The sequence below is a fragment of the Miscanthus floridulus genome, chromosome 8, assembly GCF_019320115.1.
Source record: "Miscanthus floridulus cultivar M001 chromosome 8, ASM1932011v1, whole genome shotgun sequence".
NCBI classification, from domain to species: Eukaryota; Viridiplantae; Streptophyta; class Magnoliopsida; order Poales; family Poaceae; genus Miscanthus; species Miscanthus floridulus.
In genome coordinates this window covers 43,161,086-43,176,894 of record NC_089587.1, presented here as the reverse complement: position 1 = coordinate 43,176,894, position 15,809 = coordinate 43,161,086, and positions in this window count along the sequence as shown.

Sequence of the window (15,809 nt, the reverse complement as noted above, 5' to 3'; positions counted from 1 at the left end):
GAGGGCCCAATCCTACCCCTCATTCCTAGGGGTCTGGGTCTGGTCCAAGCCCTCAAATCACCATTTCCGACAGTTACCTGTGCGCGCTTCTTTCCCGTTCATGACAGAAACCTGCGCTCACCACCCGCTTCCCTCGCTTATGCGCAGCCCATTTCCCTATCCACGTGTCACCCACTTCCCTGCCCGCGCGTATCCCCATCCACATGCCACTCTAGCAAGAAGACACTACGCCACCGGATCTGCCGAAGATGTCGCGCCCCCAGCTCCTTACTTCCGGTGGCTTCCCCTCCCCATCTGCGTGCCGCCGGAGCAGGAACATACCGGCGCTGCCGTATCTGCTGGAGAGGTCGCGCATCGGCTCCTTCCCCTCCCAGCTGGAGTCCCTCCCCAACCGCTGCTACATGGCCATGTTTGTCAACGGGGAGAAGATGATAGAGGAAGAAGAAAGGAAAGAGGGTGTCAAGTGGGTCATATGTATCATTCTCTGTTAGAGTGAATGAGGGTCCTACTTTGAGGGTTTTTGTTGGAGTGCAACCCAGAAAAAGAGTCCTGAAATAAAAAGTAAGGGTCCTATTTTCAGGGCTACCGCTGAAGTTGCTCCAAGAATTCTACATGGAAGGTTTTTATGCCGAAATTCAGGTAGGGTGGCATGGGCATGGCACGTGCTCCCTCCGTCTCAAATTATTCGTCGCTTTTGGTTTCCGTGTCACAAATTTGATTTGATTTATAGAAAATACGTGCAACATTTGTATTTCTAAATAAATTTATTAAAAAACCAAACTCAAAGATCTTTCCAACGATACAAATTATGTAGCATTAATATTAATATTTTTTAATATATATACTTTGTCAAAGTTGTTTTTGGGAAGCGAAAACGATAAATATTTTGGGATAGAGGGATTACCACGCGAGGTTTACATGAGTGCTTCTCAAAGAGATAACATTCCTACAGCGTTAATAAGCACATGTCTGTATAAAAATAAAAATGAGTTCCTCTAGACTCCCTCCCATGCAAATGGGTACTTGAAAGTACTACCCTGGGAGTGGAGAGATGGCGGGAATAGCGTGTACCCACGTGGCAATGGGCTGGATTGGTGGAGTACTGTATTCTCGGGTGGCGTGGACCCATTCTTGTTTTAGAGGATCCGAGGGTAGGTTGGTATATGTAGGTCGGGGACTTGCATATGTCGTGTGGTCTGTAATTCCCAGCTGGGTTTTTAATCAGTTTGAATCGTCGTTGCTCCTCGGTTATGGAGACTCAACTCACTGTTCATCATCGTAGATTAATAACTGGAACTTGAATAATGCTTGTGAAGGTGTTGGATATGAAGTTTCATGATCTCATCATGGATCGTGTCAGCTTTGTATATGATTTTATGAAGTTTTCTATATAAAGAATTTTGTTAAAAAGCTTTTACGCAAAAGAACTTTGATTATTGTTAAAGCCATACCTTGAATCCTATGAACCGGCATTCCTGAGTTCTATCAGTTTTATTTCGGTTAAGTCTTGTTGAGTACTTTTGTACTCAGGGTTCGTTGACCCTTGTTGCAGGTGAGCCTCATGAGCAGATCTGTTTTGGATCGTGCTGCATGATAGTTGTACCTTGTGATGACGATGAGAAGTAAATGTGTGGCCCTTGGGCAGGGCAGTCTCATTGTGTGTTTTGTATTATATTATAATGCCACTCCACTATTTCGTTTTGTAATAAACATCGAACCTAGTTGCGAGGTTTGAAACTACTGTTTTGTAAATTATGTTATTGTAAGACTTCCGTTGTTTTTACTCTGGTATTGATGTTTGAATAAATGTTGTAATACCGCAATGACTCTGTAACGTGATCCTGCTCAGAAATCGTGGATGATTCGGGGTTCCCCGAGGACACCGACAGTCTTTTTAAGTTATTGGAAACATATGCATAAATGTCAAAGGTCGTCGAACAGTGACAGGTGCATGTGGGCCCTATAACTTAGGAGGTTCTGCCACAGAATGGTATCAGAGCGATCGTTACAAGGTTTTTGTTGTATTGTTTTACAAAAACTTCAAAATAATTTGGGATGACTAAATTTAACTTGATAATTTGGTCCAAATTGCTTCTGACTTATCTTATTTCTTTCTCACCATTCCGTATTTGATTAAAAAGGTCTTGTGTGGTGGAGTAGTAATTTTACTATGCCCTATATAAAAATAAATGTTGTTTATGTGCATTATAAACTTTGATGTTTTTGTTCGTAAGAACGATTCATGCATCATGATTAATTCACTCGTTACTTCCTTCACCTCTTAGTCTGGAGTTGAGTAGTGAGACTGGTTTGAGTAATGTAATCCATCATAGCTGTTCTTTAGACTTTGATCAAATGGTCTTACTTGGATTAAATTGGTTTCCTACAGTATGGCTCGTGCCAAGATGACGCCCCGTAAGTCCACTGGACCCAAAGGAGTTCCTCGTCACCAACTTGCCCCTAGAAATGACGGTGCTAGCAGTAGCAGTTCTAGGCCTGATCCCCAAACAGAGATACAGAGGATTTCTATAGAGTTAGCACAAGCTACTAGAGATAGGGCTTTGGATGCTATACAGGTAGGAGAATTACAGGATCAATTGAGGCGTCTCACCACCGCACATAGGAACTGCGAAAGCATGTTAGTTCGTACGGTGGAGGGACGAAATGAGGCTTGGCATAGGGAAAATGTAGCTAGAGCTAGAACTCATGAGCTAGAATTCTATGTAGAAGATTTAGAAGAACATAATACCTATCTACATGAGGAAGTTCATAGACTTAGTAATCTGCTAAATCCGAATCATGAGCCTCAAGCTGATGCCATGGACCCCGGTGTCATCCTTGCCGATGATAACGAATCGGAAGAGGAAGAAGAAGAAGATCCTGAAGAATTAGTAATGATCAATGAAAGTGATGACGAAGGCGGTAATAATTCCGAAATGGATACCGAGTCTGAAGTTTGAAGTAATCACGGAAAAGAGTAGAGTTGTATAATAGTTAATTAGGGTTAAGCTATGTATCTTGTTTTGGTACTTATAGGTTCTGGTGTTTATAGTAGTAAACCCTATGCAAGGTGTTTAGAGTAAGCTTTTGTGCAATTCAATAAAGGCTTGTGAATAAAGTTTGGTTTGTTATGAGCAGATGCATCGTACGCGGGGTTCGTATGTTCCTAGAACTTCGCAAGATGAGGATGGTATTCCAGATCCGCCACCAGTTCCAACAAATCTAGCTGATGCTATAACCGCACTTGTTAATGTGACAGCTGAAAATTCCCGTTTGCTTCATGAGATCGCTCTAAGTAATCCGAATCAGATGCAAGGAAACCGTGGTCGTCACCATAACAGACAGGAGGCTACATATGTTGACTTTACAGACAGAAGACCACCGGTGTTCACCAAGTAGATGAACCATTGGAGGCTGATGACTGGCTTCGAACCATGGAGCAGAAATTTGACCTTATTCTATGCACGGAGTATCAGAAACCTGCGTTTGCCGCCCAGCAACTTAGAGGAGCAGCAAGTGCTTGGTGGGCAAACTTAGTAGCTATGCAACCAGCTGGCATTCCAATAACTTGGGCTGAGTTCCGTACTGCCTTCAGAGCCCATTATATCCCTGAAGGAGTGATGGCGATGAAGCTAGATGAATTCCTTACTTTGAAACAAGGAGATCAAACAGTGATGCAGTATGTGGGAAGATTCAATCACGTGTCACAATATGCATCCGAACATGTTAATACTGATGCCAAGAAGAAGAGGTGGTTTATGAGAGGTTTGAATACCAAGCTGCAAACAATGATGACAACTTGCACCAATGTCACTTATCATGAGGCAGTAAATATTGCAATTGCTTCAGAGTCAAAGTATCGGCAGCATAAGGAGCTCAAAAAGAAAAAGAGTATGCCATCTGGATCTTTTGGGGGAAATCAGAAAAGGCAGAGGGTGATTTATCATCCAGTACATCATAATTGTCATCCTTACCGTCCACCATAGTCTCAAGCCGGGCAACAGTCAAATGTCCATCCTGCTATAACCTATCCGAACTCACAGTCGACCAATGCTCCTGGTGGCAATGCTCCAACGTCCTAGGGTCACAACTATCCATGTTACAATTGTGGAAGGACTGGTCATTTCTCTAGGGAATGTCCATATCCTAGGCAGGCTAATCAAAATTATCAGAAGGTCCCTGCCAATCAACAACAGGGTCAGGCACCAAACAAGAACCCCAATCAGAATGCTCAGAAGGGCAAAGATGAGAGGAAGACAGGACGGGTGTTCTATATTCAAGCTGGAGAAATTCCAGAAGGGGAGCCAGTGATGATGGGTATGTTTCCTGTTGCCAATCACCCTACAGTTATACTTTTTGATTCTGGCGCATCGCATTCATTCATCAATAGAACATTTGTCGTGAAGCATGAAATTTCAATTGGGGCAACAAAGGAAAGTTTCTTTATACAGTCGCCCGGGGGACGTCTATGTACTAAGGAAATGGTATACCAGGTACCCGTAAACCTGGGTGGGCATATTTTTCCCACTACCATGATTATCCTTAAGGATCAGGATATAGATATAATCTTGGGAATGAATTGGATGTATCAGCATAAGGCTGTTATAGATGCTTTGAATAGGACCTTAAGAGTAAGTTTGCCTGATAGTAATTCTCAACTTCTCATCCAGCTTCCAACCCTAAGAAGATCAGTGGACAAGATTTGTGCAACTGCTGTCAAAGAGATTAGAGATATTCTGGTAGTGTATGAATTTCCGGATGTGTTTCCTGAAGATTTACCCGGTCTACCACCTGATAGGGATGTACAGTTTAACATAGAGTTACAACCTGGAACAGCTCCGATTTCTCGGAGAGCTTATAGAATGCCACCTAAGGAATTGGCCGAGTTGAAGACTCAGTTACAAGAATTGATTGAGAAGGGGTTTATCCAACCTAGTTCCTCACCTTGGGGATGTTCAGCAATTTTTGTGAAAAAGAAGGATGAGACCCTAAGGTTATGTGTTGACTATCGTCCGTTGAATGAAGTGACCATCAAGAATAAGTATCCCTTACCTCGGATAGATTTGCTTTTTGATCAATTGGCCGGAGCCAAAGTTTTCTCCAAGATAGATTTGAGATCAAGGATATCACCAAATCAAGATAAAGCCTAAGATATTCCCAAAACGGACATTTACCACAAGATATGGATTATATGAATACTTGGTAATGTCTTTTGGATTGACAAATGCTCCAGCTCATTTCATGTATCTGATGAACTCAGTATTCATGCCTGAGCTAGACAAGTTTGTAGTGGTGTTTATTGATGACATTCTAGTATATTCCAAGAATAAGAAAGAACATGCGAAACATCTCAGAATTGTTCTGACCCGCTTGAGAGAACATCAACTATATGCCAAGTTCAGCAAGTGTGATTTTTGGCTTAAGGAAGTGCAATTTCTTGGACATGTCTTGTCAGCCGAAGGAGTTGCAGTTGATCCCGGCAAAGTGAGTGATGTACTTGATTGGAAACCGCCAACCATAGTTCATCAAGTTCGGAGTTTTCTAGGATTGGCGGGGTATTACCGTCAGTTTATTCTAGAATTCTCTAAAGTATCAAAGCCTATAACTGAATTGTTGAAGAACCAAGTCAAGTTTGTCTGGTCATCAGATTGTGAAGAGGCTTTCCAGACCTTGAAGAGACTGTTGACTACTGCACCAGTATTAGCCCAACCTGATATCGAGAAGCCGTTTGATGTGTATTGTGATGCTTCAGGTATTGGTATTGGATGTGTGTTGATGCAAGAAGGCCGAGTCATTGCCTATGCGTCCAGGCAACTTAAGTAGCATGAAGAACACTATCCGACTCATGATCTGGAGTTAGCAGCTGTGGTTCATGCTCTGAAGATTTGGCGGCATTACCTGCTTGGTAATACATGCCATATGTATACAGACCACAAGAGCTTAAAGTATATCTTTACTCAGTCAGAATTGAACATGCGACAAAGAAGATGGTTAGAACCGATTAAGGATTATGATTTGGAAGTACATTATCACCCGGGTAAAGCAAATGTGGTTGCAGATGCCCTTAGTCGCAAAAGTTATTGCAATTGTCTGACAGTGAGAACAATGGGTTTGAATTTATGTCAAGAAATGGAGAAGTTGAATGTAGAAGTAATTCAACAAGGAAGTTTGACCAACATAATTGTTGAAGCTACTATTCGAGATCAAGTTATTGCTGCTCAGAAGGAAAACAAGGGTATAGCCCATATCAAGGAAAAAGTCAAGAATGGAAAAGCGGAATGCTTTAGCATAGATGATGAAGATGTGTTATGGTTCAAGGATCGCCTGGTGGTACCAAAAGTTCCTGAGTTGCGGCAGTCAATTCTAGATGAGGCACATGCTACTAGGTTATCTATCCATTCGGGAAGCAACAAGATGTACCATGATTTGAAGCAAAGATTCTGGTGGACTAAAATGAAAATAGAGATTGCTAGATATATAGCGAAGTGTGATACTTGTCAAAAGGTGAAAGCTATACATTTGAGGTCTGCTGGTGAATTACAACCATTGCCTATTCCATCTTGGAAGTGGGAGGACATAAGTATGGATTTTATTGTTGGTCTACCCAAGACATCAAAGGGATTTGACTCAGTATGGGTTATTGTAGATCGACTCACTAAGTCAGCACATTTTCTTCCAGTTAAGACAATATATCCCATGATCCAATATGCCAAGATGTACTTAGCAAGAATCATGAGTTTGCATGGGGTACCAAAAACCATAGTGTCAGATAGGGGTACACAGTTTGTCTCCAGCTTTTGGAAACACTTACATGCTTCGTTAGGTACCAAACTTCAGTATAGTACAGCTTATCATCCGCAGACTGATGGGCAGACTGAAAGAGTCAATCAAGTACTTGAAGACCTGTTAAGATGTTGTGTCCTTAACTATTCCAATAAGTGGGATGAGTGCTTACCTTTGGCCGAGTTCTCATACAACAATAGTTATCAGGAAAGCATTAGAATGGCTCCATTTGAAGCACTCTATGGTCGTAGATGTAGAACATCATGAGTTGGTCTGAGCCGGGAGAGAGAAGATTCTTTGGAGTTGACCTTGTGAAAGAAACAGAAGACAAGGTTAGGCAAACACAGAGTAATCTAAAGATAGCTCAGTCCCGCCAAAAGAGTTATGCGGATAGACGACGGAGACCATTGGTATTTAACAAAGGAGATTTTGTATATCTGAAAGTATCACCAATGAAGGGAGTTACCTGTTTTGGTGTTAAAGGAAAGTTGGCGCCCCGATACATTGGACCGTATCAAATTTTGGAGAGGTATGGAAAAGTAGCATATCGCTTGAAATTACCTGAATATCTCGCAGCTGTGCATGATGTGTTCCATGTTTCTTAATTGAAGAAGTGTCTTCGAGTGCCTGAACAGAATGTTGAAGTTGAAGGAGTGGAACTAGAACCGGATTTAACTTATTCCGAATATCCTATCCGAGTGTTAGATCAGAAAGATCGTGTTACTCGAAGATGGACAATCAAGTTCTATAAAATACAATGGAATCAACATTCAGAAGAGGAAGCTACTTGGGAATCAGAAGATTACTTGTTAGAAAAGTTTCCAGAGTTTCTAGCGTCAATATAGAATAGAGTAATGTTAGTTGAGCTTCGGTGGTACAAGTTGTGTTTTGTAAAGGGACCTCAGCTGTTTTATGGACAAGTTTTGGATGTTTTTGGACTGACACATTTCCTTTTCCATTACTTACTCTATGGCTTTGAATCTCGGGGCGAGATTTCTTTTAGGGGGAAGGATTGTAACACCTCGGGTGTTTAAATATTAAAATCTGACATGTCATCATATGCATTGCAAAGCATTTGGCATTTGGTGAAAACTTTGAGATGCATACACTAATACAAGTTTATATTTATGTGGTATGTGTTGCATTATATTGTTTGACTCAAGTTCAAAGTTTGTTTGGATTTTGAATTTTTCGAGAAAACCCCGCTTTTCAGCATTTAAATCCTACCCTGAAAATCCATTTCAAAATCTAAGCATATTTTGGGGTTGAGCCCAAAAGCAAAAGTGTAGAGCTTGGCAAGTTATACAAAGTTTGTTTTTGGAGTTTTTCAAGTTGTTTAGTAAAATTTGGAGTAATTCCAAAAGGCGTAATTCGTTAAATTTCCCTATTCAAATTCAAAAGTTCATTTCAAAATCTAGACCGAATTAGGAGATGGTTATAAAAGCAAAGTTTTAGAACTTTTGATTTTGAACAACTTTTGTTTTTGGAGATTTTTGAGTTGTTATGAAAAATTAGGAGTAATTTGTGAAATTTGGCGAATGGCAATTCTGTAATTTCGATGAACAGTGTTCACCGCTTGCGCTACACCGCCGACGAGCTTCGGTTAGCTTCTAGTCGCGCGCGTGGCCGTCTGGGCGTCGCGTTGGCACGGCGAAGGCTTCCGCGTGGCTTCTTTGCGCTTTCTTGGTCGCGTTATAAGCCAGCCACCGTTGCCGTTCTTCATTTTCTCTTCTCCTCTGTTTTCCAGTCACTGCCGCCGCAGCTCCGTCGAGCCCTCGCCGTTGAACATACGTCTACGTTGTCGTGGCATAGTGCTAGATAGCTTCGCAGTTTCCTTACGCACCCAGCCAGCTAGCTCTGGTCGATTGATTTCGCCGTGAGTTCGCCGTTCGTCGCTTTCTTCCTCGTGGCCGGCAACCTCACCCGAGACTCCGTTTCACCGCGGCCAGCCTACTCCGGTGAGCCGTTGGCCTTGATCGGTGTACCTACGGCTTCGTCTCGATGCTGTGGTGCTTAATCCTATGTTGCTTGCTCATTTTGATCACTGCAGTCGCCGGTTCTTCCTCACCAACGATCTTTGCTCCGCCGTGATCACCGTGATCGTCGTCACGCCTCTCCGTTGCTTCTCCGACCTCGCTCCTTGCTTCAACGCGTTCGGGGTGAGCCACTGGTGCTTCCTGGATCCCTTGTTTGAGCTCTACCGATCGCACACCGCCGGCGTAGCGCTGCCGTGCCACCGCGTCCGCCATGGCCGACGACGAGCTAGTATAGGGCCGTAATCAGTGCTGATAGGGACGTCGATCGATGCGCCTAGTCTTGGTGATCATTTTGGTACGTTGGTCGTCGCCGTTGGACTCACCGTCGACGAGTTTACGTCGGTCAGCGCCGTCGCCGTCGTGGTCAAACGCGCGAGGTTAGGGATGACAGGTGGGACCCGTTGTCAGTGACTCAGCGTTCAAATGGATTTTTCTATTTTCAGATTTGAATGAATAGTGTCTGTTTTTGTTATTTTTGTGTAGATTTATTTAGAGCTCCAAAAATTATGAAAATTTTTGTGTGACTTCTCTGGGATGTATAGTATTTAATAAAAATATTAAATAATGTTTTTCAGTAATTTTTGAATGTGATAAAAATTGCTCAATTTATTAATAAATGGATTTCCATGATTTTTCTAGGCTTATTTAATTGTCCAAAAATTATGAAATTTGTTTTTCCACTTACTTATCATGTAATGAACATGTACTAAAATTTTGAGTTCAATTAGAATAAGTTGATTTATTTCATAATTTTGAATTAAATAATTAATTCATAAAAGCAAATAGTAACCTTTAATGATTTAGGTTTTGTTTGCAATTTTGGATTGAGTGATGATATTGGGTCATTTGTTGATAATGATCCTTGGCCATTGATGTATGTGTTACAAAAAAGATTTAGTTTGTTTAACTTGCAACTGTACCGCGAAGGAAAGTTGTATTCAAATTATTAATTTTTCATCCATCATCGAGCATCATGTTTCGTATTCCGTATCATGTTAAACATGGCATTGTTATTACATGTAGTGAACGAAGGTGAAAACGTGGTAGTTAATCAAGTTGTTGAGGAGGTTAATCCGTCTGTTGAGGTCGGATCGAATACTTGTGAAACATCGCAGGAGCCGGACTTTTTCGTCAACGAAGGTAAGCCCCAGATGCATACAACCCTACCTTGTGTTTTATAAATTAATTTCGCTTTTGCTTTCCGTTACTGCATTTAGTGATTAGGAGTTAAGTAAGAGCCTAATTGGTGCATTACCACCCTTGTTATTCCATATTTACCATATTACCAGTTTTAAACTCATATATGCCTAGTTTTGCTTAGCTATGCGTAGAACGATGAAAGTCGGGTGACTACCTGCCACCTGCAAGTTTTAAATAAAACATTGGTTAATTATGTTAGCATGTGATATGGGAATGTGGAGTAATAAATCTAGACCGGGCGGACTCGGTGAGTGTGAGCCACCAGACATGGAGGTCTGGTGAGCGGGTTCTTTCCGCCTGTGTCGATTAAGGCACGTCCGTTGTTGAATTGCATGAGGTGAGAATTTGTAGTACTAACCACATACTCCGGTAAGCCTGAACTTGGCAATTCTATTACGAGAATGGCTACTCGCGCACTAGGAGTGGAGAGATGGTGGGAATAGCGTGTACCCACGTGGCAATGGGCTGGATTGGTGGAGTACTGTATTCTCGGGTGGCGTGGACCCGTTCTTGTTTTAGAGGATCCGAGGGTAGGTTGGTATATGTAGGTCGGAGACTTGCATATGTCGTGTGGTCTGGAATTCCTAGCTGGGTTTTTAATCGGTTCGAATCGTCGTTGCTCCTCGGTTATGGAGACTCAACTCACTGTTCATCATCGTAGATTAATAACTGGAACTTGAATAATGCTTGTGAAGGTGTTGGATATGAAGTTTTATGATCTCATCATGGATCGTGTCAGCTTTGTATATGATTTTATGAAGTTTTCTATATAAAGAATTTTGTTAAAGAGCTTTTACGCAAAAGAACTTTGATTATTGTTAAAGCCATACCTTGAATCCTATGAACCGACATTCCTGAGTTCTATCAGTTTTATTTCGGTTAAGTCTTGTTGAGTACTTTTGTACTCAGGGTTCGTTGACCCTTGTTGCAGGTGAGCCTCATGAGCAGATCTGTTTTGGATCGTGCTGCATGACAGTTGTACCTTGTGATGACGATGAGAAGTAAATGTGTGGCCCTTGGGTAGGGCAGTCTCATTGTGTGTTTTGTATTATATTATAATGCCACTCCACTATTTCGTTTTGTAATAAACATCGAACCTAGTTGCGAGGGTTGAAACTACTGTTTTGTAAATTATGTTATTGTAAGACTTCCACTGTTTTTACTCTGGTATTGATGTTTGAATAAATGTTGTAATACCGCAATGACTCTGTAACGTGATCCTGCTCGGAAATCGTGGATGATTCGGGGTTCCCCGAGGACACCCGACAGTCTTTTTAAGTTATTGGAAACATATGCATAAATGTCAAAGGTCGTCGGACAGTGACAGGTGCATGTGGGCCCTATAACTTAGGAGGTTCTACCACAACACCCTAAGGGAGAACCCAAAAATCCTCATTTTTGCCATCAGGATCACAAACGAGAGAATAAAGCTTACATTATTCGTAACCATTTCTTACATCACTTTTAATACAACATCAGAGTATAATATTTATTAATATAACAGCGGAATGAAATCATATTATCAGAGTTATAAACAATTTAATTGAACAGCAGGATATAAACATGTGAACAGAGTTACAACGGAAATAAACATCTATTAATGACATGATGAAGTATTGGTATATAGACTACGACAACAGATTATGAAACTTTTATTTATAAAAGTATTTGGTGAGAGTTATAAATAACAACTACGATCGCAGCGTAAAGGAGTCCTCGCTGAGCCCACTAGGAGGAATCCACACACAAGAGTCAGCTTTAGCATCCACCTGTCACCTGCAACAGGGGGAATAAAACCCTGAGTACTCAATTGTACTTAGCAAGACTTACCCGACAGGAGGAAAGAAAAGACTCTAAGGATATGCAAGGCTATCTGGCTTGTGGGTTGCATTTGCAGGAAGCATTACTAAGCGTGCGTCCTTATATTCGATTTTTATTAATAGCTGCATTGGTTCATTAACTAACCATTCTATGTAAGCACATGTGCTACTTTCAAGCAGGTGGTAAGCAATCAGATTTCCTTTTCCATCCTTCACCTTTCATCTTCAGTTCTTACTACGATGCTAAACCGTAGACAAGCCATACCGGATCGCCCGGCGATTCGCGAATCAATGCCCCCAGCTGGGTACCCCAAAAACACATGCATCGCTTGTACCCCAGGCACAAGCAGGACCAACCCATCACTCTCCTATCCTGGGTGTCCAGGACCCCGTCCAAACTGGGACTCCAAGCCCCCGCCCCTGAGTCCCGGACTTAGTGTGGTGCAAGGACCTCCTCCACCAAAAACAAACCCGGACAGTCGGTCCAGAAAGAGCCAGATCCGCGACAAGAGAGCAACAAGTCTTCCAAGCGCCCATACACAAGTATATGCTCGGGATAATAAGTCTGTGACCTACCTAGAGTCTTATGCAACGATCGGTCCTTAACCGACCAGACAGGGAAAAACAGTGTAACCAAGCTATGTCCCGTGTCCACGGCGACACAACTCCTTACACTCACCAATACCCAAACCATATCCCTGCCCGGTCACCATTTTTCCTTTCCACCATTTATATTTTCCAAGTGATGATAATCCAATAATATATTTCCTATATCTCGCGAGTGACAGGCAATCACTCGACTTCTACCGGAGTCCTGTAGCATAGCAATCTACCCGATCCTGTCATACTAGTAAGACTCATAGGATAAAGATATATATGCAAGTGGGTTTCATTCAACTCCTTGAAACTTAATGCACCAATATAATTTAAACTGTAGAAAGTAGGGGTTATGCACCGGGGCTTGCCTGGGTAAGATATATCAAAAAGTTAGTGTCTGCATCTTCAGATCATCCACCATCAACTGGATAGAAGCCCATTGCATCATCTCCTGGAGGGAATACCCTGACACCATATTTGGATTCCCAACCATCCTTCAATTGATCCGTTGATCCATCATCGTACCTATATGATATGCATGCGATGCAATACAAAGATGTAATTAATCAACTACAATCGTGACTCATAAAATACGACGTACGCCACTCGAGTTAACGGCTAGTTCTAACGACGACCATACTTAGGCTACATATACACGTTGTCGGATAAAACGTTATTTCCCAACAATTATTTTAGTTATATAAACCCAAGTTGTTTCTTTATTTTATTCCATCGATTTAATCGTTATTTGAAATAAAGCATCATTATCTACCTAGCAAACTAATTATTATTGAGCTACAAAAATTACAGTGAATAGATAATAGTATTAGTAGTTTATTGTCAAATTTTTAGAGTCAACACTATTACCGATTTATCCCGGAAATTTCTACAAGTTCATCTTTTAACAATATTAAGCATTTTAAAATACTTCTATAGCTCCCAAAAATATTGCCAAACTTTGTGAACAAAATATACTAACAGATAGAGCATAATTTTAGGAGACTAACAAAACTGGTTTCACTATTTTTGGATCCCTATACTATTTTATATTGGTTTTACAATTTTATTCCCGAGACTAAATTAGCAATCGCTTAGAACTAAAGGGCCAACAGACATCAGCCGGCCCAGTGGCCCGTTCGGCCAGGCCCAGCGGCGGGCAGGCGGTGGCCTAGGTAGATGGGCGCGCGGAGGTCCAGCGGCAGGCAATGGCCCAGGCACGGGGACCAGCTGCCGGCCCATCGCGAGACAGGTGCGGCCCAACGGGGGGGCGCGAGCGGCACAGCAGAGTGCGGCAGCGGCGCAGGTGGCCCAGCGGACGCGCGGCCAGCCCACGCACGGGAGCCGGCCCAGGCGCGGCGTGGCGATTTATGCGAAAACGACCCCACGGTTCGATCTATTTCGCATTAAACTATTCATGTGAGTCACTGAACTTGCATCGAGGACCCTGGAAAGATTCTATCTCACCTATCTCCCCTTTCCCCTTCACAAAAACAGAGCACGGGCCGGGAGGGCACCGGCCGGCGGAAACGACGCATCAGCAGCGCGCGCGCGGGGAAGGAAAAGGGGGGGTGCGCGACGGAGCAGCGGGTTCGGCGCGGGACCGAGGACGCGCGCGGACGGCGGCGTGGTGCTGCAGAGCTCGGCGCGAGGAGGCAGTGGCATGGGTGGTCGTGCCTCAGGGGAGGAGCAGAGGAGACCCGGCCGGCGGTGACCGAGCACGGGCGGGCTGCGGCGAAAGTCGCGAAGACGAGGAGGAGCAGCGCTTCGGCAAGGCACCAGCACGGCGTGGCCACAGCGGCGCTGCAGGGCGCGGGTCCTCGGCACCGGCGGCAGGGCGCGCATCCGGCCGGGGCGACGTCGTGGAGGTGGAGACGGCAGAACGGCGTGCTTGCGCGCTGAAGAGGCAGCGGGGTACGGCGCCTGGCCACGGCGGCAGACCGAGGCGGAGGGGAAAGAGAGGGGACGGGTCGTGAGGCGGAGCTAGGTGCGGCCATGGTGGTTGCGTGCGTGCAGGGCACCGAGCAGAACGACGGCACCAGTGCGGGCGACAACGGCACCAGGGAGGACCGGGCTGGCGGTTCGGCCGGCTCGGCCAAGGCGTGTGCTGCGGGCTGAGGAGTGCGTGGAGCAGCGGAGCAGCACTGCGGCGCAAGCGCGGCCAAGGAGCAGCTCGGCCTTCGGCTTAAGACGCACGCGGGGACGAGGTGTTGTGATTCGGCGTTGGCGTGCTTCAGCGGCCCTCAAGAGCGACGGGACAAGGCGTGCAGGGCATGGGGTAGGGCGCACGTGGTACCGTGTGGTCGGCATGTCGCCTAGCACGGACAGCGCCACAAGGTGCGCCTGCGCGCGGTCAAACACAACAGCGGCCGGCAACGCGACGACGCCGTAACAGGGCAAGGTGGACACGTCGAGTAGCAAGGGACGCAAGACAAGACCTCAAGACAGACAAAGAGACAACGGGAGTCATTGAAAAAGCAGGCGCGTGAGAAACAGCAGGAAAAGAACAGGGACGTGCTGCAGCCTAAATGCTCGGTGCAACTGCCGCTCACCTAAAAACATCGGACACGGTAGTTCATATTCGTACCAGGAAATGAAACGAAATATTAAAGCGTTATATGATTATTTTACTCAAAACAATTCGCCACAAACAACGCTTTAAACTATACTTTCCGATTTTTACTGTTGACGCGAAAAGCTGGATTTTTAAATTCTTAAAATCCGAAAAATCGTCTCGATAATTTTTCTTAGGACTTAGTCAAGGTGCTAAGCGAAATCGTAACACCGGGGTGTTACACTATATAAGTCAGACTGTTGGTCACAGTCTATGAGATTTGGGTGATCTCTAAATACTCATGAAAGGAACTGGAGTATGACTTATATGCTTCAAATAGAGGGGATGTCTTTTGCAGCCTAGTATCAGCTAAGGACTTTAGTGATATTCACCTCACACAAAACTATCAATTCAAGGCTTAGTCCATTGTTCAGTTGTGACTGAGTGAAACTATTGCTCTAGATGGATGTTCAACTTAACAGTCTCCATCGAAACACTGGTATATAAAAGAAATATGGTTCTGAGACGACTTTGTTATAAACCCTAGAGTTTGGTGGGGATTGTTGGACATATTATGGGCTTGGCCCGTATAATATTTAATAAATCAAATAAAACTCTATGGTATGTAACATTAAGCGTTGTATGGTTTAATACCGTATGGGATTTTGACTGGACATTTACTCAGCTTATTTGATTGGAAATTATCCATCTTAATTGAGAAGCTGAGAAAAGGACAAAGGAGTGCCACACGCGCGCGCCGCCGCCGCCGTAGGCGGCCGAGCCAGTCCGGGGCGGGCCGTGGTAGGCGGGCGGCGGGCAGAC